A 21,012-nucleotide genomic window follows, 5' to 3' on the forward strand; every position below is an offset into this window, starting at 1 on the left:
CACAATTTTGCAATATTTTACAGAAAGCACAGAGTTTAGCAAGCAATTCCTTAAAAAAAAAAAAGCAGCACGAATTTTAGATAATCATACTTTCTCTGTGAGACAGGCAGACCATAACTAAAAACTCTTTATATATTTAGCAATCAAAGAGAAAATGAATGTGGATTTATTAAGCTTTTTTTTCCTACTGTAGAGTATATTTTAGGTATCTATCTTCCCCAATTATTTTTTAACATTTAAAAGCCAAAGTTCTCTACAACTGATTTGTATATGGCTTCGCTAAGGCAAGGTAGTACCATGCAAAAAGGCTTAATTACTAAATGTCAGACCAAACTTTTTCACAAACCAGGGACTATCATCTAAGAGTAATCCTAGTAATAAGTATGTGTATATATATATATATTACTGTTCCAAGATTCTCAAGCTTTATGAATTTTAACATTTCCATTTAACATAGGCAATTACTGATTATTCCTGATTTTACAATAGGAAAGCCTATCTCTAATCGACTGACAGCTCTAACGAAATAACATTGCAGAGATAAGTTATCTATTAAAAGCTTACAAAACATCAAAGCACTTACATATAGTAGTGACTATAATTTTTGAAATACTTACAAATATAATTTCTACTTAAAATCAGAGTGTAAGATAATGTCAGGGGGTTATACTATGTTGCCTCATGTTTAATTATATATAAGCACTGTGCAATCAGCTGACCTAAGAAAAAGACAAAGAGAGAAAAAGAGAAAAATATTAAAATTAGTATTCAGATATTAATACATTTAAGTACTTTTATTTTTAAAATTATTCTCTTATTGCTACATGTTGCAAAAAAATGGAGATTGACAAAAAATTATATTCTATATCTTAATCCTGGTATGTATTTTATGCTAAGTATTACACATCATTGTGCTTAAGATAATCACCATTGTGTTTGACTAAGTAAAAATAGCTTGAAGGAACAGACTGACTAGGGTATTTAATGCATCTATTTGATTTCTTTATTTAGAATAAAATGCAAACTCATTTTTAAAATTATAAATACTCATTGAAACATACTTCTCAAAGAAAATTTAAAATTACAGAAAAGTAGAAATTATAAAGTAAAATCACACAGAGCTCATCTAAGCTCAACTACTATTAAGATTGGGGACTATTCTTTTCTTTTTTCCTCCCATGGATTTTTTTTTTTTTTTTTAAAGATTTTATTTATTTATTTGACACAGAGAGAGAGATCACAAGTAGGCAGAGAGGCAGGCAGAGAGAGGGGGAGAAGCAAGCTCCCTGCCGAGCAGAGAGCCCGATGTGGGGCTCGATCCCAGGACCCTGAGATCATGACCTGAGCCGAAGGCAGAGGCTTAACCCTCTGAGCCACCCAGGCGCCCCGACTCCTCTCTCTCTCCCATGGATTTTAATGTAATCATTGTTTCATTGTGCCTAGTTCCTAGCTAGAATTAGAAATTTCACAAAAGAAAAGAAAATGCCAGAGAATAACATGGAATGTGTGAGCATAGATAAACATCAACCTGTTAGTTTCTGTCTCTAGACACGGCACATGAACATAATTCCACAGAGAAGGCTATTTACCCATTTCTTTTAAAAATGCAGGAAATAAATTACTGAATAATTAGTAAGTTTTGTGCTTGATAAAATTTCCCTATTTAAAAGAATTCCTAAAGCTGCCCTTTCCTACATTTGCCAATCACTCCTTGCCTTACTCCTTCCTATTCATTTTCCGTGAAGAAAGTCTTGCACTTCAGTGTGCCCACCTCTCTTCCTTGTGCAGGATCCCATTGTGAGCACTGTGCTCTGTGGAGATTGCCACAATGTTTGTGAAGACAGAAGAGAGGTAGATCTAACTAAAGTAACATCCTGCCAATACCATTTCACCAAAATTGGAATTCTCTATATAATCATTGCTAATATTAAGCCAAAAAGGCTTAGGAGCTGCCTTTTAAGACCAAAAAATGGAAGATGGGCTTTAAATTTTTTAATTAAAATAAGGGAGGCTGATTAAGTCAGGAAAGAAGGACTAATTTGGAAATGCAAATTGAAAAAATTAAAGAACCTGCTTTCTAAGAACCAGAGCTACCCATTTGGAGGATTTAGAGAACCACATCCCGTGTATAAACAAATAAATCTGTTTTAAGGAAAAAATTCAACTGAATTAAGACAAATAAACCTATTGATAAGTAGTTATTTTTAAAACAACAAGTTGTTTGAGACCTTTATTTTTTCCATTTTTATTAGATTTGTCATAGCCATGTCAATCAACTTTGGAAAATATCATCAAAGGCTTATTAAAAACTGACAATTTCTTGTCTTATGGCAGATAATCTAGACAAAGTCCCTGTGCTGTATTCTAAACCAGAAAATACCAATAGACAAAAAGGCAGCCTACTTTCCAAGAATTCCATCAACCCACAGTCTGGCTAAAGAATAAAATGGAGTGCTTTCTTCCATAAACTTGACAGGAAGAGTAACAATGATTAGGGATTATAGAGAAAATATGTCTTTATAGAATCTCTGAAGACCATCCCAGAGGAACACCAAATCCAGTAAAATTCAATGTCTCTGAAAGACAGGAAGAAAGGAAACTTGCACTCTTAGACTGCCTTTTACTTTTAAAGAAAAGTGAAAGTCATTCATAAAGCTATACCCATCACGGTACTACCTGCACCATTTTAAAGATGAGGAAAGGGAGGCAAGGTTACTTCTTTTAATGAGAAGCAAAACTTGAACTAAAATCTAAACCTAACAGTTCTCCTTGAAAATTTGGTTTCTGATAACTTCCGAAATATTCCTACTAACTGAAAATTTTATTTCAAATACAACCACTATCATACGACTTGGTCATCAAGTCTTGGTGCAATAAAATCTTTGACTGGTCAGTAACTCTTACTATTGATTAGTAGCCAAAATGTTCCTTAAATATACTGACCATATACCAAGTATTTATTATGCCAGGGATTCTATTAATCAATCCCAGTAAAATCTTATGTGTAGATTTGATAATCTACACATTTGTTGCAGGTGAGGAAAGTGAAGCTCAATAATGTTAAATATCTTGTCCAAGTTTCCACACAGAATGGTGATCTAATTCCAAATACTATCTGGATCTGTTGGACACAGTGAACTACTACCTGGAGGTAGTTCACAATTTCAACATTACATTACTACCTTCTTTTGGATGATATCCAAAATGCAGACATACAGGAAATATTTCCCAACTCATTCAGAGGCCAATATTGATTATTGATAGCAATTTGATATTGATAGCAATTCCAGACAAAAACATCACAAGAAAACTACACAGACCAATATCACTTATGAATTTACGTGAAAAAAAATCAGTAAAATATTAGCAACCCAAATTCAACAATTCATAAAAAAGGACTGTATCAAGTGGGACTTATTCCAAAAATTCAAGGTTGGTTTAACATCCAAAAATCAATAAATGTGGGTGGCTGGCCTGGGTGGCTCAGTCAGTTAAGCGTCTGACTCTTGATTTTGGTTCAGGTCATGAACTCAGGGTTGTGAGATCAAGCCCCACAATGGGCTCCATGCTGGGTGTGGAGCCTGTTTAAGAGTCTCTCCCTCCCTCTGTCCCTGCCTCTCCCCTGACCACTCATACATGCACACACACTTTCTCCAAAAATAAGTAAATAATAAATAAAATAAATGTAATGCACGATATTAATAAAGGACAAACCACATGATCATCTCAGCAGATGTAGACAAAGCATCTGAAAGCCTTTAACAACTATTCATGGGGGGGGGGAGAAAAAATAGTACAAATAAAAAATAATTTGTTCATCTAAATAAAGAGCAGCTATGAAAAACCCACAGTTCACATCACAATTTATTATGAAATATTGAATTTTACCCACCAAGATCAGGAACAAAAGAAAGATGCCTGCTCTCTCCACTACTGTTCACCATTGTACTGGAGGTTTTAGCCATAGCAATTAGGCAAGGAAAAGAAATAACATGTAAAAGGAAGAATAAAACTATTTTTATTCACAGATGACATGGTTTTGCATCAAAAACTATTATAATTCAAATAAAAAAGTATAGAACTAATAAACAGTTCCACAAAGTTGCAGGATACAAGATCACTATATAAAAATTAGTTATATTTCTGTTTGCTATCCAAAATAAAGACAACAGTCCATTTACAAAAGTATCGAAAAGAATAAAATACTTAGAAATAAACTTAATATAAGAGTTTCAAGACTTTTACACAGAAACTACAAAATACAGTTGAAAAAAAGTAAATGGAGAAACATCCCATGTTCTTGGATTTGAAGACTTAATATTGTTAAGATGGCAATATAATCCAAATTGCCCTACAGATTCAATGCAATTTATATCAAAACCTGAGCTGCCTTTAAGCAGAAATTAACAAAATGATCCTAAAATTCATATGAAAAAGACCAAGAATAGTGAAAAGAATCTCAAAAAGAAAGAGCAAAGTTGAAGGACTCCTATGTTTCCATTTCAGAAGCCACTATAGAACTACCCTAATCAAGACAGTGTGGTGCTAACTTAAGGAGAGACATACATATCAAATGAACATATCAAATAGAGAGTTCAGAAAACAACCCTTACATTTGGTCAAATGATTTTCAATAAAGGTACAAGAGAATTCAATGAGGAAAAAAGTCTTTTCAACAAATGGTGCTGTGAAATTGGATAGCCATATACAAAAGAATCAAACTGGACCTTACCTCACATCATATACAAAAATTAACTCAAGGGGCTCCTCAGTGGCTCAGTTAAACATTGGACTCAATTTTGGCTCAGGTCATGATCTCAGCATGCTGGGATCCAGTCTTGCATTGGGCTCCCGCTCAGCGGGGAGTCTGCTTCTCTTTCTTGTTCCCTTGGCCCCTCCCCCTGCTCATACTTATGCTCTCTCTCTAAAATAAATAAATCTCTAAAAAAATTAACTCAAAATTGATCACAGAACTAAATATAAGTGCTCAAACTTCAAAACTCCTAGGAGAAACCATACGGGTAAATGTCTATAACCTTGGTTTAGACAAGGTTTCTTAGATGTAATACCAAAGCATAAACAACTGAAAAAGATATAAATTAGACTTCATAGATATTTTTTACATTTGTGCCCCAAGGATACAATCAAGAAAGTAAAAAGGCAACCCACAGAATGGGAGAAAATATTTGTAAAAACACGTATCTGATAGCAGGACAACTGGGTGGCACAGTCAGTTAAGCCCCAGACTCTTGGTTTTGGCTCAGGTCATGATCTCAGGGTTGTGGGATCAAGCCCCATGTCAGGATCCATGCTCAATGGGGAGTCTTCTTGGGATCCTCTCCCTCTGCCCCTTCCCCTGCTCGCTCGCTTTCTCTCTCTCTATTTCCAAAGTAAAAAATAATAAGATAAAATAATATAAAATAAAATAATATAAAATAAAATAGAGAAAGGTGTCAAGGTCTTGGCAGAAAGGTCTTGGGAACTTGGAGGAATTTGGTGAAATTGTGTGGACTTTTGGATTACAAGTAATTGAAGAGTTGTAAACAGAAGTGTAAGGTGACCTGGTTTACATTTTTCATAGCATCTCTTAGGTAGCTCTTCTGAGACTTGACCATAATAGAACAGAGTCAGAAATAAGGGGGCTATTAAGAAGCTAGTGCAGTACTCCAAGTGAGAGGGGATGAAGGTTTGGACAAAAGAAGTGGTGGTAAAGGTAACAGAAATGGTGGAAACTGGACGTATTGTGAAGAGCCAACACAACTTTCTGACAGACTGCACTCCGGGGAGAAAGTGAAGAATCTAAGAAAATCCAAAATCTTTACCCTGAGCACCTGGAAGGATAGAATTATCATTAATGGAAATATCATTATGGGAAGCTGTTTTAGTGACAAATATCAAGAACAGTTTTTGACATGTTGAGTTTGAAATGTCTGTGGAGATCCACATGACATATCAAATAATTTACTAGTTATAAATTTCTGACATTGAGGATTGCTCAAGGCTGCAGATATACATTTGGGAGTCATAACTTCATAAATGGTTTTTAAAGCCATTAAATTAAATGAGATCATCTGGGGAAGGGATACAGATAGGGGAAGAAAGAGGTTCAAAGATGGAGCTCTGGGGCATTCCAACATTTAGAAATCAGAGGGATGAGAAGAAATTAAGAAAATAGAAAATGAGTAGACAGAAATCTAGGAGAAAAAAATAAACAATATGGGTGTTATGGAAGCAAGGTGTTTTAAAAGTAAGTGAGAAGTCAATGTTGTCACAGGGTGCAATAGGTCAAGTTAAAAAAGAATTGAGAATTGGCCTCATCTATTCATCTAAGTAATATGGAAGTCACTGGTTGACTTATTAAGAGCAGTTTCTGCATTGTGCTGGGGAAAGATACTTGATTGGAATAGGTACAAGAAAGAATGAGGGAGAAATTGAAAATATAAAGCATAGAACATACTTTTAGTAAGTTTCTCTCTAAAGGGAAGAAGGGGGTAAGATAATAGGGGGAGTGACTGGAGAGACTGGAATCCAAAAAGTGCTATTTTTTTTTTTTTTTACTTAGAGAAATTATAACACCTTTAAATACTGATAAGAATGATCTGGTAGAAGAAGGAAACATGATGATTTAATAAAACAAAGGAAACCTTCTGGGTAAGTGTCCTTGAATAGACATGAAAAAAATGAGATAAAGGGTACATATACATTGGATAAGTTTAGGGAGTTTAGTATCTATACCAAAAAAAGCTATTGTAATGAATAGTCATAGAGTTTAAGCAGAGTAAGACAGGAAGAAGGACGATTATAGAGAGAAGGTCAGTGGTCATGTAAGGTCAACTTATTTTGGTAGGGAAAAACAGTAGATAGTGGGTACAAAGTAGAATACGTACAACTGAGATTATGGAGAGTTTGCAGTAAGGGACAGGACATCAGAATGAATGGCCAAGTAAGAGTGAAGGAGGTTAAGCAATCTACAATACCAAAGCAAACGTACAATTCTCTAAAAAAATGTTGAATTTTCCCCAAATTATGGCAAGAGTGATGTTGGATGGGAAAAGAGTGAGCTAACAGATACAATCTTGAAGGACTAAAGATTAACAATCTGTGAAATCATAAAACATTACATTAGGAGGGATAATGATGGTAAAATCTGATAACAAGGAATTCAAACGGGGTCTTTCTTTAATGGAAGAGAAAGAGAGGATGGCCTGAAAATCCCAGGCCCCATGGTACAAGGGGTTTGGGAAAGGAAGCATTCACCACTTGAAAAGGCTGCAGAGATGCATTATTATCAGGGTAGAGTCATGTGGTTTTGGTTTTTTTTTGGTTGGTTTAGTGTTTGGGTTTTTTGAGCCGTGTTTTGGTTATAGCAAAAGGAAAAGAGAAAGTTCACAAATGAGATTGAAGATAAAGAGGATCTAATTGATGACTCACACAGAATTCCAGGGTTTCAGAGATGGGCCTCGGGGAGATGAGGACAGAAAAGGCAATGCCTAGAACCCTAGAATTAGAGTCTAGAATATAAGAGACCTGGGAATCCATGAACAGTGATAAAGGATATCACATTATTTCTTTTTCTTTAAATAAACTTTTTTTAAGATTTCTGTTTATTTATTTGACAGTGACAGAGAGAGAGCACAAGCAGGGAGAGCAGCAGGAAGAGGGAGAGGGAGAGGGAGAAGCAGACCCCCCACAGAACAGGGAACCTGATGTGGGGCTCGATCCTAGGACGCTGAGATCATGACCTGGGCCAAAGGTAGATGCTTAACTGACTGAGCCACCCAGGTGCCCCTATCATAACATTACTTCTGATGCACCAAAAGCACAAAGTGATTGAAAGATTATTAGTGTTTAGGGAGGGGAAGCAAGAACAATTAAGGGCCTCACACGTGGATCCTACTGATGGAGATGAGGAGTCCTATAGAAAAGCAACTTAGCTTGATGACACTGACACTCTCTTGAGCCTTGCTGATGATGGTTGCGATGATGGTTTTACTGGACACTTTTTTTACCCCTACCAAAAGGCAAGCTGACATGGGAGTCATCTTACTTACCTACTCACTTAATCACTCACTCACTTTCTATGTATATGCTTTCTATGTTCTATGCATTTTTCCATGCATTAACTCATTCAATCCCAATGATTAGATCCTAATGATTAGATATCAATGACTAAATGAAGTAGATACCACTTCATTACAAACAAGGAAACTGCGACAGTGAGAGGTTAATGAACTTGTACAACAGCTGTTAAGTGGCAAAAAAACAAGATTTGTACAAAGCAGTCTGGTTCCCTAGTCCATGACTTTAATCGCACTGTGATTAAACTGACATTTGTTGACATTTGAGATGATGAAAGAAATGGGAAAATGTAATGACTTCCCTTAAACCCACCCATTGACTTAAAAAGCCAGAATTATAATGGAGTGCAGGAGTCTCAGTAGCCTTGTTTCTTTGACATCACCCACATCTTCCCTGACAATGATGTTATTAAAACTGTATCTATGGTTACCTTTGATTGCAGAAGTAGTTCTGAGTGCAGGACCATAGCCTGCTACCAGAAGAGAAGTTGAAATAAATATTTCTATCTTCCTTGGACTACTCATGGAACCAAGACACTATTTGGAATTGCTTCTGTACTATTCAGTGTTTGGGAAAACAATAAAACTCATCCTGTGTGATCCAATATTCAAAATATATCACATCCATTACCACGGTGTAGCTTTTGCTGCCTAAACAACCACCAATGACCGAGTTAACTTGGGTACAACTGCACAGGTAACTGCGGCCATTATAAAAGGCTAGGCTCTTAGCCTCCAGAAAGATCTTCTGCCTATAAGGAGGATCAGTTTTAAAAAAGAGTTATACTGGGGCGCCTGGGTGGCTCAGTGGGTTAAACCTCTGCCTTCGGCTCAGGTCATGATCCCAGAGTCCTGGGATCGAGCCCCGCATCAGGCTCTCTGCTCAGCAGGGAGCCTGCTTCCCTCTCTGCCTGCCTCTCTGCCTACTTGTGATCTCTGTCTGTCAAATGAATAAATAAAATGAATAAAATCAAATGAATAAATAAAAATTTAAAAAAAAAATTAAAAAAAAAAAAAGAGTTATACTGGGGCGCCTGGGTGGCTCAGTGGGTTAAAGCCTCTGCCTTTGGCTCAGGTCATGATCCCAGAGTGCTGGGATCGAGCCCCGCATCGGGCTCTCTGCTCAGTGGGAAGCCTGCTTCCTCCTCTCTCTCTGCCTGCCTCTCTGCCTACTTGGGATCTCTCTCTCTGTCAAATGAATAATAAAATCTTCAAAAAAAAAATCTCTCTCTGTCAAATGAATAAATAAAATCTTAAAAAAAAAGTTATACTATTACACTGTAAGGCCTACTCTTCTAAGAAATCTTTGTGGGTATCGCTGGGTAGAAGACAAAACAAATAGAGAAAAGCAAAACAAAACAACACACATTTAATGAAAAATAAACCACCAAAACCAAAAATAACGCAGTATATAAGAGTATGGGTTAGAAGACACTTCTCCAAAGAAGACATACAAATGTCTAACAGACACACAAAAAAATGTTCACCATCATTAGTCATCAGGGAGATTCAAATCAAAACCACACTGAGATACCACCTTACACCAGTTAGAATGTCCAAAATCAACAAGACAGTAAACAACAAGTGTTGGAGAGAATGTGGAGAAAGGGGAACCCTCTTACACTGTTGGTGGGAAAGCAAGCTGGTGCAGCCACTTTGGAAAACAGTGTGGAGATTCCTTAAGAAATTAAAAATAGAGCTACCCTATGACCCTGCAACTGCACTACTGGGTATTTACCCCAAAGATACAGATGTAGTGAAAAGAAGGGCCATCTGTACCCCAGTGTTCATAGCAGCAATGGCCACATTCACCAAACTGTGGGAAGAGCCAAAATGCCCTTCAGTGGACGAATGGATAAAGAAGATGTGGTCCATATATACAATGGAGTATTTTGCCTCCATCAGAAAGGAAGAATACCCACCTTTTATATCAACATGGATGGGAGTGGAAGAGATTATGCTGAGTGAAATAAGTCAAGCAGAGAGAGTGAATTATCATATGGTTTCACTTACTTGTGGAGCATAAGGAATAACATGGAGGACATTGGGAGGTGGAGAGGAGAAGTGAGTTGGGGGAAATCGAGGCAGGGGGAGACAAACCATGAGAGAATGTGGACTCTGAGAAACAAACTGAGGGTTTTGGAGGGGAGAGGGGTGGGGGGTTGGGTGAGCCTGGTGGTGGGTATTAAGGAGGGCACATATTGCATGGAGCCCTGGGTGTGGTGCATAAACAACGAATTTTGGAACACTGAAAAAAAATTTTAACTTAATTTAAAAAAAGTATGGGTTAGAGGAGATAATTTTTTAAAATCTCTGTACAAGAGAGGATCATACAATGGAAGTCACTTAGGGGCCATACCTGGAGTTGTAATATACACTTAACTTTAATGCACAATGCCATAGGTAACTATACCAATAATAAATCTGTTCTTCCTATGTGCCATGCTGAGGGATTTACACGGTTTTGCATGCTTAATCCTCCTAATAAGCTAGAAAGATTGGTATTATTATTTTTATTTCCCAGCAGAGGAATTTGAATCTCAGAAAGCCTAAGTAACTTCCTACTTACATGAACGGCTAGGGTTTGAATCTGAATCTATTCAGTTCCAGATCTTGTGATCTTAACCTTCCTGAAGCATGAAGAATAGCCTTCAAAGAAAAAAAAATGAAAACTTAAATATGAGAGTGTTATCATGGTTTCTTTTTTACTTAAGAACATATCTAACTGTTCCAGAGACTAAGTAACAAGGTGACTTAGACACATCTTATTGATGGCGGTAATAAAAAAAAAGATGTAAAATATAAATATTACCTATGCTTTTGATAACAAATGCATCAGGGATTTTTTTCTTTAACTCCTTTTCAAAGAAATTAAATTGAGCTTCATGCAGGAATGGAAATGTCCCCTCTGTTCATTGTTTTTCTCCTACTCCAGCCACAAAACTAGTATACGGAAGCCACTCAGTAAATATTTGTTGAAGGAAAGAATGCAAAAAGGTTCTATGGGTTCCAAGTCAAAAAGTATCAGAAACACTTATTTTGCTGAAGTTTTAAATAGAATACACAGAAACCCCATTAACTGACAAGACCTAAGCCTTTTTTGACAGCATGTTAGAAGTCCAAGGTGACATACCTGTGAGAGACTTGCTACATGTTGATGCTGTGGGGTGCATTTGGGAGAAACATAATCGGGATATTTTTGTGACTACATGAATTGACAAAGTTTTTTCCTTTAAGAGATGCCAGCATTATTTGCCAGGATTCCAATCTGATGTCTGGTAAAAGAAAAACACAACATTACCCCTTAGTCTTACGCACCTTCTATTTCTGTTCTTACCACTGCCAACAGCTTTGAAAGTGCACACTGAGTCTTCACCCATGAACAAGGCTGTGTAAATCTGCATTCCCCTTTCTTTTTATTTTTTTTTAAGATTTTATTTATTTATTTGACAGAGACACAGCGAGAGAGGGAACACAAGTAGGGGGAGTGGGAGAGAGACAAGCAGGCTTCCTGCAGAACAGGGAGCCCAATGTGGGCTCGATCCCAGGACTCTGGGATCATGACCTGAGCTGAAGGCAGACACTTAACGACTGAGCCACCCAGGCATCCCTGCATTCCCCTTTCTATAAAAAAGCAACAGGAAAACATAACAACAACAAAACCCTGTATACCCCATTTTTAAGGAAAGTATATATTTCCAGACACCAAAACAATCACAGGGTTAATAAAAGCAGTTGGGATGGGGCATAAGGGGAAAAAATGAAGGAAAAAGAGTAAAAAGAGGTTTTGATATCCAATATATCACATATCCATTAGCATGGCTTTTATGGTATGCACAACGCTTGCAAAAATCAGTGCAAAAACTAAGGTAAGAAGGGCTGGCGACCTAAGCTCTCCTAGATTTATTTGGTAAAAATCAGCTACAAAGTAGGGCTACATGCACAGTCAAGCCACATTTGCAGAAACTATCTGTCTCCGGAGGAACAACAAAGAAGAGCATCATTAAGGCACGAAGCTGGTGTGCTGCAATTGGTCCTCTGCCAACTCTCCTCAAGTACACAAAAATAAATCCCCTGAAAATTGTTAATCCAGGAAAATCCAATGCAATAATTAATCCAGCTTAACCAGGACTGTTATAACAAAGTACCCCAAACTGGGTAGCTCAAAATAATAGAAATGTATCATCTCATAGTTCTAGAGGCCAGAAGTCTGAAATCAAGGTATCACTAGGACCAGTTTCCCTCTAACCTACCAAGGGAATTAATTCTTCCTTGTATCTTCTTAGCTTCTGGTGGTCCGAGGTGTTTCTCGGCTCCTGATGGCATAACTGGGATCCTCAGTCTTCAGAAGGCATTCTCCCTGTGAATCTTCACATTAGCTTCCCACTATGCATGTCTTTTTCTGTGCCCAAATGTCCCCTTTTTATAAGGAGAGCCATCATATTGAATTAGGACCCACTCTAACAACTTTAATGTGGTTACCTTGTAAAGACCTATTTTCCAAATAAGGTCACATTCAGAGGTACAGGGGTTAGGATTCCAAAATATCATTAGAGAGGATACAATTCAATCCATAACAATGAATACTAAGAGCAGACTAGCGTGACATTGATGGAAGAAAAAAAGGCTGAAAACTGTAACAAAATTTTACCAAGAAATGAGACTCACCACAAAAGGTACCATGGAGTAAAACACAATTAATAAGAAATATGTGAGATTTCTACAAAAATATTTAAAACTCTGCTAAAAGACAAGAAAAATTCAAAGGAAAACTAGAGGGCACAATAAAGATAGAAAAAAAAAAAAAACAACTAATGAATAGCCGTATATCTCTGAATCTCCACCAAAATCACAGAACCTCTAAATGTTAGAAGTAAATGGCTGCCCAAGGTAATGACAACAATTCTCAGCTTCCCTTCCACCTTTGTTAACTTCTGAACAATGGGACATGAGCAGAGTATGAGATTAGGTCTTGCCCCTAACAAAAAGTAAGTGATTTATCTTCTTCTACCTCTTTTTTTCTTTCCTACTATCTGCAGTGAGGGCATGGCATGAAGACACTTTGCACCCTGCAGATTAAGCAAAAGGCTAGGCTAGGAGGAGCAATGAGATGGAAAAAGAGGGGTGCCAGGGCGGCTCAATCAATTAAGCATCCAACTCTTGATCCCAGCTCAGGTCTTAGTCTCAGGGTTGTTAGTTCAAGTCCTGCGTTGGGCTCCATGCAAGGCATGGAGCCTACTTTAAAAAAAAAAAAACAAAAAGGAAAAGGAAAAGACGGAAAAAGAATGGATACAATATTGAAACTCACTCCCCCACAGTCCCAGAAGCCAGGTCAGCACCTGCAGACATTCATGGTCTGTAGGTGCTGATATTCATGGTCCCAGGCTCTAGGCCTGTCCCCAGTGCCAGATCATCACCAAAGTCCTGGGTTCCAGGGCACCCAGGTTTATTTTTATATTCACGATGTATTATTTACACTTTTATGTGAGTATATGCTTATATAGACAAGCATATTCATCTATATATAATGGGTACATACATATATAAAAAATTTTTCCCAAAAAAGTAACATGAATACTAACAAAAAACTTTTTAGATATTTCAATAATGGAACTGAGATTCGGTAGAGTTAAATCAGGGATGGCTTCTCAAATACAGTGGTAGGTAATTCTGTAGCTTCATCTTATTCTCAAAAAGAATGCATTTAAACTAATTAAAATTATTACATCCAATATCGAAAATTGACAAAGCATTAACCAATCATTATTTATTCTACTTTTTCTTTTTGGTGCTTATCAAATGTCAAATTGACATTTTCTTTTTTTTTTTTTATTTTAATAAACATATAATGTATTTTTATCCCCAAGGGTACAGGTCTGTGAATCGCCAGGTTTACACATTTCACAGCACTCATCGTAGCACATACCCTCCCCAATGTCCATTTCCCCACCGCCCTCTCCCGTCCCCCCTCCCCGCAACAACCCTCAGTCTATTTTTGGAGATTGAGTCTTTTATGGTTTGTCTCCCTCCCAATCCCATCTTTTCATTTTTTCTTTTCCTACCTCCCCCCAAACCCCCCGCACTGCATCTCGACTTCCTCATATCAAAGAGATCATACGATAGTTGTCTTTCTCCGATTGACTTATTTCGCTAAGCATGATACCCTCTAGTTCCATCCACATCATCGCAATGGCAAGATTTCATGACTTTTGATGGCTGCATAGTATTCCATTGTGTATATATACCACCTCTTCTTTATCGATTTATCTGTTGATGGACATCTAGGCTCTTTCCACAGTTTGGCTATTGTGGACATTGCTGCTATAAACATTCGGGCGCACGTGCCCCTTCGGAGCACCACATTTGTATCTTTAGGATATATACCCAGGAGTGCAATTGCTGGGTCATAGGGTAGCTCTATTTTCAGTTTTTTAAGGAACCTCCACACTGTCTTCCAGAGTGGTTGCACCAGCTTCCATTCCCACTAGCAGTGTAGGAGGGTTCCCCTCTCTCTGCATCCTTGCCAGCATCTCTCATTTCTTGACTTGTTAATTTTAGCCATTCTGACTGGTGTGAGGTGGTATCTCATTGTGGTTTTGATTTGTATTTCCCTGATGCCGAGTGATGTGGAGCATTTTTTCATGTGTCTGTTGGCCATCTGGATGTCTCCTTTGCAGAAATGTCTGTTCATGTCCTCTGCCCATTTCTTGACTGGATTATTTGTTCTTTGGGTATTGAGTTTGATAAGCTCTTTATAGATTTTGGATACTAGCCCTTTATCTGGTATGTCGTTTGCAAATATCTTCTCCCATTCTGTTAGTTGTCTTTTGGTTTTGTTAATGGTTTCCTTTACTGTGCAAAAGCTTTTGATCTTGATGAAATCCCAATAGTTCATTTTTGCCCTTGCTTCTGTTGTCTTTGGTGATGTTCCTAGGAAGAAGTTGCTGCGGTTGAGGTCAAAGAGGTTGCTGCCTGCATTCTCCTCAAGGATTTTGATAGATTCCTTTCTCACATTGAGGTCCTTCATCCATTTTGAGTCTATTTTTGTGTGTGGTGTAAGGAAATAGTCCAATTTCATTTTTCTGCATGTGGCTGTCCAATTTTCCCAGCACCATTTGTTGAAGAGGCTGTCTTTTTTCCATTGGATACTCTTTACTGCTTTGTCAAAGATTAGTTGACCATAGAGTTGAGGGTCTATTTCTGGGCTCTCTATTCTGTTCCATTGATCTATATGTCTGTTTTTATGCCAGTACCATACTGTCTTGATGATGACAGCTTTGTAATAGAGCTTGAAGTGTGGAATTGTGATGCCACCAACTTTGGCTTTCTTTTTCAATATTCCTTTGGCTATTCGAGGTCTTTTCTGGTTCCATATAAATTTTAGGATTATTTGTTCTATTTCTTTAAAAAAATGGATGGGATTTTGATAGGGATTGCATTAAATGTGTAGATTGCTTTAGGTAGAATAAACATTTTCACGATATTTGTTCTTCCAATCCATGAGCATGGAATATTTTTCCATTTCGTGTCTTCCTCAATTTCTTTCATGAGTACTTTATAGTTTTCTGAGTATAGATTCTTTGCCTCTTTGGTTAGATTTATTCCTAGGTATCTTATGGTTTTGGGTGTGATTGTAAATGGGACTGACTCCTCAATTTCTCTTTCTTCTGTCTTGTTGTTAGTGTAAAGAAATGCGACCGATTTCTGTGCATTGACTTTATATCCTGACACTTTACTGAATTCCTGTATAAGTTCTAGCAGTTTTGGAGTGGAGCCTTTTGGGTTTTCCACATATAGTATCATATCATCTGCAAAGAATGATAGTTTGACTTCTTTGCCAATTGGATGCCTTTAATTTCTTTTTGTTTTCTGATTGCTGAGGCTAGGACTTCTAGTACTGTGTTGAACAGCAGTGGTGATAACGGACATCCCTGCCGTGTTCCTGACCTTAGCGGAAAAGCTTTCAGTTTTTCTCCATTGAGAATGATACTTGCAGTGGGTTTTTCATAGATGGCTTTGATAATATTGAGGTATGTGCCTTCTACCCCTACACTTTGAAGAGTTTTAATCAGGAAGGGATGCTGCACTTTGTCAAATGCTTTTTCAGCATCTATTGAGAGTATCATATGGTTCTTATTCTTTCTTTTATTAATGTATTGTATCACATTGATGGATTTGCGGATATTGAACCAACCTTGCAGCCCTGGAATAAATCCCACTTGGTCGTGGTGAATAATCCTTTTAATGTACTGTTGGATCCTATTGGCCAGTATTTTGGTGAGAATTTTCGCATCTGTGTTCATCAAGGATATTGGTCTGTAATTCTCTTTTTTGGTGGGATCCTTGTCTGGTTTTGGGATCAAGGTGATGCTGGCCTCATAGAATGAGTTTGGAAGTTTTCCTTCCATTTCTATGTTTTGGAACAGTTTCAGGAGAATAGGAATTAATTCTTCTTTAAATGTTTGGTAGAATTCCCCTGGGAAGCCGTCTGGTCCTGGACTTTTGTTTGTTTGGAGATTTTTGATAACTGTTTCAATCTCCTTACTGGTTATGGGTCTGTTCAGGCTTTCTATTTCTTCCTGGTTCAGTTGTGGTGGTTTATATGTCTCTAGAAATGTATCCATTTCTTCCAGATTGTCAAATTTGTTGGCGTAGAGTTGCTCGTATATGTTCTTATAATTGTTTGTATTTCTTTGGTGTTGGTTGTGATCTCTCCTCCTTCATTCATGATTTTATTTATTTGCATCCTTTCTCTTTTCTTTTGGATAAGTCTGGCCAGGGGTTTGTCAATCTTATTAATACTTTCAAAGAACCAGCTCCTAGTTTTGTTGATTTGTCCTATTGTTTTTTTAGTTTCTATTTCATTGATTTCTGCTCTGATCTTTATGATTTCTCTTCTCCTGCTGGGTTTAGGCTTTCTTTGTTGTTCTCTCTCCAGCTCCTTTAGGTGTAGGGTTAGGTTCAAATTGACATTTTCAAAGATATAAACAACAAATGTAAATTAGCCCATCTGACAAATAAGATAAAATATTTTCAATATTACTTTCAATATTTTCAATATCATGATCAATATTATTTTCAATATTTAATATCAAATATTATTTTCAAATAAAAGTAATTTAAAATACAAACTCAAGATTCTTTTAAGTATATGATTACTTTGATTCTAAGAAGACTAAGTACTATTGTGGAAAAATAAAGCCATTTTTGCTTTGGTTATGCCAAAATTACTTATAAACTACCACAAGGATTTAATTTTTTAGAAGAATGTTACTGTTATAATAATGTGCCCTTTTGCCTACTTACCAAAAATTATCTTAAGCTTTAGATTTAAAAAAAAATTATGACAGGAAGCAGAAAGACTGAAATTTATGGGCTGGAGAACATTTTCACGAATAACTAATTTTTTACTTAGGTTATGTTCCAGAAAGCATGAGACCAATGTACAAGTGGATAAACTTTTCACTTAAACTTCTGATACAGAATTGTTGTCCACATTTACTTTGCAGTAAATTAAAACATTTTAACTTCACACTAGTCTTGACCAACTTTCCAAGTGGTCTTTTACTCTCACAACACAATGAAATGTTAGGTCTACCCATGTCATTCCACACCTCAAACTCTTAATGGTTCCTCACTGCATTCAGGATCAAGTACAAGAATTTCAAGCATTCATAATCTCACTCACAGCCTACCTCCATAGTCTCATCTCAAAATTTAACTTTCAGTGACACCATAATTCTTATAGTTTCCCTTATTTTTTTAAGATTTTATTTATTTGAGAGAGAGAGCATAAGCAAGGGGAAAAGCAGAGGGAGAAGCAGACTCTCTGCTGAGCAGGGAGCCCAGTGCAGGGCTCGACCCCAGGACCCCAAGATCATGACCTGAGCCAAACGCAGATGCCCAACAAACTGAGCCACCCAGGTGCCCCAATACAGTTTCCCTTACTGATCACGTTTTTTCTTACCTCTTTGCTTCCACGCACTCTGCTTCCCCCTTGCCTGAGAAGCCCAACCCCATGCATTCCTCTGCATTTTATTTGTTACTTCTACTCTTCATTTAAAATTCAGCATAAACATCACCTTCTCAGAGAAGTCGTTTGTGACTTACCCAACAAGCCATCCACAACACACACACACACACACATATACACACACACACACACTAAAAGATATCCTCTTAGTAGATAAGTCTTTTCTTTGTCCCCACATGCCACACACCTTTTCGTTAAAGCACTTACCTACTGTTTTATAATTAATTGTTTCTCTCTCTGTCTTCTCCACTAGATTATAAACTTTTGAGAACAGGAGCCATGTTTTACTTATCTTTGTGTGTCTGGAGCTAGCACAGTGCATGGTACTTAATAAGGACTTAAATATTTGTCATTGGATGAGCGCATAAATGAAAAGTGAATAAAGACCAAATTGCTATTCATATCTATGAAGAAAAACCACACATAAAATTTTAAATGTAAGTTTCTTGACCTTAAATATCCACTTGACAATTTCCAAAGGCCAAATGTGCAAGAAACTTACAAGGTTATCCGCATCATTCTCTAAACATAGACTCGGTCTCCATTTGCTATTCTCTTGTCATGAGAATTGCTAATAATCCATATTTCTGTATATTTACAATGCTTAAAGGAATCTTCAATTACTAAGAATGTGCTGTTAGAGTACTATTAGTAGCATCTAAGAAAATAAAAGATTAAAGCTTAAACATCCTAAGAAGCAAACTGACCATCAGTATGATATTAGCCCTTTCTCATTGTGGTTACAGCTATAGCTTTTGTGGTAGAACCATCCCAGAACTGTTACAGTTTTCAGTAGAACCAAACAACCATTATCTAAACACTCATGATATCAGAGCCCCAAATACTCTATAGAGCAGGAGGTCTCCAAAGGGATGAAACAACCAGCAGGGGGTTTTGGAAATATGTGACATACATTGGGCCATCATGAAGATAGAAAAGGGGACACACTGATGACATGTAAGCCAATCCAGTTTTTCTATAATTTAGGGGACAATTTGATCAAAGAAGAATAACTTTGTACTATTCATAACCAAATAAGCTGACATCTAGGTGAGTGAAAAACTTCTTTATAACTATTAGAGCCTGGGACATAACTAAATTTCACCAAAAAAGAAAAAAAACCAACCTAGTAGTATATTTTTTATTGATTTCAATATACACAGAATTTTCCAGGAATACATGACAATTTGTAATGAGGAACGATTATCCTTTATTGGTTTGAAATTTTGACTGTCATCATTTCATATGTCACTGTTGGCAAAACAACTTTGAGTGTAGCTAGTGTGTAAGGAACTGAATTTTTAATTGGCATTTTTGTAAGCAAAAATCCAGTGTCAGTATCCTCTCGAGGATATTGAGAAGCATAAACAGGGTTCATGACAGAGAAAAGTAATGGATATGTCTGGACAAATTCAGGGGGACTTGGGTGAGGATCTGGGGTTTTATCTGCTAGGATATGGAGAGTCATTGTTGATTCTTCAACAAATGAATTATTATTTGTACAGTATCAGGCCAGATTCAGCCTAGTTTCTTTTTCATTATGGCTAGAACTATTACCTACTAGTTGTTTTTTGACAGAAAAGAATACAGATGAAATTGCATAGATGAATCTGTCCTATTGCTATAAATCATCACTGAAAATTCCTATCTCCTAGAATAAAGAACATATACATATAACTGAAGCATGTATAAGAAATAATCACTGCTTCTCTGGCAATCCAGATTTTGATCATCTATAGAAAAGACTAAAAAAAAACAAAATACTGGCTTTGTGTTGAATGCTTTGTCTACTTCATAACTTAAATCTCCTGCATAATAGCTATAAATACCTTTCATCGGTTATCTGAAGGAATGATATTTTTTGTAAAGATTTTATTTATTTACTTGACAGAGAGAGACACAGTGAGAGAGGGAACACAAGCAGGGGGAGTTGGAGAGGGAGAAGCAGGCTTCCTGCCAAGCAGGGAGCCCAATGTGGGACTCAATCCCAGGACCCTGGGATCATGTCCTAAGCCAAAGGCAGACACCCAACACCTGAGCCACCCAGGCGCCCTGGAATGATATTCTGAACTGTGAATGAGACAAGATGTTAGTTACACACGCTTTAGTGCATAGACTGTGAGGGAGCTACTTCTCCATGTGTGCAAGGTGCAAGGAAGACTGAGGCAATTTCTCCTCTAGTGAGTGGTTAAGTGTTAGGATTTGGAGATAGACGTAGGTTTCAATAATGGCTTTGCCAATTGTGAACTAATCCCGGTGTCCCATTGGTAGAAAGGGGCTAATGGGAGTACCAACTTCACATGTTTACTGTGAGAATAAAGGAAGAAAGCATGTCAAGGGTCAAGTGCAGTATCTGGGACTTGGGAGTGCTAAACAGATGCTGGTTCCTGTTGAGATCACTGGTTTTGAGTTATATCAGATTTTCCTTCAAGTAGCAGAGAGGGTTTCAGAGTCAGGTGATCTGGATCAGAATTTATATTTTTCTACATACTGCCTTTGCAAATTTTAATAGTTTATTTAATATCTTTATCTATAAAATGGGGATAATAGTGCTAAATACCTTACTTTCTTCTCTAGAAAGTAAAGCACATTCAAGAGAAGGGTCACATTTTATTCTTTTTCAGATCATCTTGACATACTGCCCAATTTGAATTCTCAATAAATAGTATTTATTTGCTAATCAATAGGCTGTACTCAAAATCTCAAAAGGTGGGGCCCAAGAATTACATTCCAAAGAGCCTTGCATAGGACATTTCCAGGCACAGGGTTGATGCTTAATAAATACTTATTGGTTTCAATGGAATTTTACTTACTCTAAATGTTCAATCTAAGATCTTTCAAGAGCCTATGGACTGCCTAAACATTATCTGAGATCTTCATTCACTTTTTAGTTCTAAGGAG

This window comes from Martes martes, assembly GCF_963455335.1.
Source record: "Martes martes genome assembly, chromosome: 4".
In the NCBI taxonomy this organism is placed as follows: Eukaryota; Metazoa; Chordata; class Mammalia; order Carnivora; family Mustelidae; genus Martes; species Martes martes.